The 3,561-nt window shown below is 38.1% G+C and overlaps 1 protein-coding gene across 1 annotated transcript in view; it reads left to right on the plus strand.

Annotated features, from left to right (window-relative positions):
• Positions 1 to 1,467, plus strand: part of LOC135509096 (netrin-G1-like) — a 194,617-nt gene extending 193,150 nt beyond the window's left edge. Inside the window, exon 6 of the mRNA XM_064929422.1 lies at positions 1 to 1,467. This exon is cut by the window's left edge and continues 1,005 nt beyond it. The gene's annotated coding sequence lies outside the window, so the exon portion shown is untranslated.
• The last annotated feature ends 2,094 nt before the right edge of the window (positions 1,468 to 3,561 follow it).

Below are 3,561 nucleotides of genomic sequence, written 5' to 3' on the forward strand. Positions count from 1 at the left end.
CCCAATTGACACCCTATTCTCTATATAGTACACCCAGTGGGTTCTGGTCAACAGTAGTAGACTGTATAAGGAATATGGGTGCCATTTAAAGGGATAGTACACCCAAATTACAAAATGACACATTGGCTATTTTATCTTGTAACCAGTCTATGGACATGTTATGATAGAAATCCGTGCTTTGGTTTTAATTCCCTGGCACTGTTTCCAAATGCTAAGGTTTATCATTATAGTACAAATTATTATTATTTTCATTTTTAAAATTTTTACAAGTCAGTTAATAAGAACAAAATCTTATTTCCAATGACGGTCTACCCCTGCTAAACCTGGACAACGCTGGGGCCAATTGTGTGCCGCCCTTTGGGACTCCCAATAACGGCCGGATGTGATACAGCTTGGATTCCAAACAGGGACTGTAATGACACCTCTTGCACTGAGATACAGTGCCTTCAGACCACGGCGCCACTCAGGAGCCCAAATACCATGTAGGTCCTAGTAACGATTTTTTGAAAATTTTTCGCTCATCATGTTTAAATCATCCGGAAGTATATAAAATAGATTTTTGAAGCTCAACAAAGTTACGTATAGATGATATGAAAATGATTTGTGAAAAATGCTAACATCAGTACCAGGACTTGTAAGGATTTGTGCCGAAAATGTTCAAAAATAAATAACATTTGGAAACTAAACCAAAGCATGGATTTCTGTCAAACCTTGTCCCCAGACTGCTTACAAAGTAAGAAAACCATGATGTAATTTTGGAATTTGGGTGAACTCTCAGTTTAAGACACATCTAATGACAACAGATGTTGGTATACCAACGTGTGACCTAGAAACAATGTTGACAACGTTCTCATTCTTTGGGAACAGATGAATAGTCTTCACAGAGGTTATGCCACTCAATGTGGGCCAACCAAACTGTAGAAAAATCACTCTGGATCTGTCATCTGCATTACAAAGTGGTTGAGAAGGCACTCTTGGTATACAGTGCCTTGCGAAAGTATTCGGCCCCCTTGAACTTTGCAACCTTTTGCCACATTTCAGGCTTCAAACATAAAGATATAAAACTGTATTTTTTGTGAAGAATCAACAACAAGTGGGATCATGAAGTGGAACGACATTTCCTTGTTCTTCATGATGCTCTCTGCGCTTTTAACGGACCTCTGAGACTATCACAGTGCAGGTGCATTTATACGGAGACTTGATTACACACAGGTGGATTGTATTTATCATCATTAGTCATTTAGGTCAACATTGGATGATTCAGAGATCCTCACTGAACTTCTGGAGAGAGTTTGCTGCACTGAAAGTAAAGGGGCTGAATAATTTTGCACGCCCAATTTTTCAGTTTTTGATTTTTTAAAAAAGTTTGAAATATCCAATAAATGTCGTTCCACTTCATGATTGTGTCCCACTTGTTGATTCTTCACAAAAAAATACAGTTTTATATCTTTATGTTTGAAGGCTGAAATGTGGCAAAAGGTCTCAAAGTTCAAGGGGGCCGAATACTTTCGCAATGCACTGTATATTCCCCTTCTTTCCTCCCTCCTGGTTACCTTCCCTTACCTCCTTCCCGCACTTCTATTCCTCCTACCTGTAGCTTTAGTGTCTAGTGATTTTCTTTGGCTGCTTAAAAAGGCCATTTTTGTTTTGTCAAATACTGCACAAGTGTTATGATCCAAGCTAAACTCCTTGACTACCGGTTGACTCGGAGACGAAAACTGTTGTGATTTTTGTTGCCGGCTTCGTAGTCACGGAAACGCTTGTTGAGCTCACCTGTGTTGATAAAGATGATGTATCATATTGTAATGTAGCTGTATTTAATGTTTGTACAAAACAAAAAGATATTTTCATGATTTTAAGTAAATGAAAAATATGTATTACTTTTAGTTTTTTTTGTATCGTTGCTGGGCAGCTTGAGGTGGCAAGGACAACTCCTGAAGATGTCTACGACTCAGAATGCATAAAGAAATGGTTTTATTTTTCCTGATATTGTGGTTGAGACCTGCTGACATACTGTATGGAAACTGTTTACAGATACACAGAAACACAGCTGCACCAAAGGGAATTCCAGGTGTTTATTTTAATTTCTTTACAGACTTCAGCAGAACACATCGTCCAAGTACAGAACAATAACATTACAAATTCAGTCAGACAAGACAATATATTGTTACTCTTTCAAAACCTCACTTTAGACACTCATAGCCTGCCCTGCCATGTGTACATTTCCCCAAGATTACAGCAACAAATCCAGGTGTCTTATTGATGTCAACAACGTATTAGATTTTCCAAGTATAAAATATAAAACTGTTTACGCTAAACTAACTCGATTCTACCAGTGTGTGTCCCTTCTTACATTCACGATGCAGCCGTCCTCCAGATCGCAAACCCATTTCTCCATCGTGTGGAAATGTACCAACAGGCTCCAAATGAGATGAATGTAATGACGGTAGTCCAGGTGAGAATGGTAGTTGATATAATCCATGAAACCGATGAAGAAAGGAAGAGGTTCCATTAAGCTCATCTCTTTCCAGCTGGTGTTGTGACTCTGCGTATTCATGAGAGGGGAAATTAGCCGAGCTGTAAACCACGGTGGGTCACTGAATAGAAATTAAATCACTCCTGGTGGGTTACATATTGCACCTTGAGACATTAGATTTGGCAGACTCACTGTCTTTATTATGATGAAATTAGATATTTAATAGGTGATTCTTTATGTTCTACTAATGTACATTTTCAAGAGTTTTATGCATCTTGGCCCACACATTATATTTGTCAATGGTGTCATGGACTAGCAGTCATGTATTATCTGTTTAGGAGGGTTGAAGGTTCCATTTTCCAAAATGGCTGCCCAGAAAATGGAGTAGCACATCAAATACATATTCTGGTAACATTACAAGGCTGAGTAATCAAATCAAATCAAAATGTATTTAGTCAACAATAGGTGTAGACTAACAGTAAATACCAGGTAATAACATGTCTACATACAGGGAATACCAGGTAGTAACATGGCTATATACAGGAAATACCATGTAGTAACATGGCTATATACAGAGTACCAGGTAATAACATGGCTATATACAGGGAGTACCAGGTAATAACATGGCTATATACAGGGAGTACCAGGTAATAACAGGGATATATACAGGGAGTACCATGTAATAACATGGATATATACAGAGTACCAGGTAATAACATGGCTATATACAGAGTACCAGGTAATAACATGGCTATATACAGGGAGGTAATAACATGGCTATATACAGGAAGTACCAGGTAATACCATGGCTATATACAGGGAGTACCAGGTAATAACATGGCTATATACAGGGAGTACCAGTTAATAACATGGTTATATACAGGGAGTACCAGGTAATAACATGGCTATATACAGGGAGTACCAGTTAATAACATGGTTATATACAGGGAATATAAGGTAATAACATGGCTATATACATGGAGTACCAGGTAATAACATGGCTATATACATGGAGTACCAGGTAATAACATGGCTATATACAGAGTAACAGGTAATAACATGGTTATATACAGGGAGGTAATAAC

This window comes from Oncorhynchus masou, chromosome 3, assembly GCF_036934945.1.
Source record: "Oncorhynchus masou masou isolate Uvic2021 chromosome 3, UVic_Omas_1.1, whole genome shotgun sequence".
In the NCBI taxonomy this organism is placed as follows: Eukaryota; Metazoa; Chordata; class Actinopteri; order Salmoniformes; family Salmonidae; genus Oncorhynchus; species Oncorhynchus masou.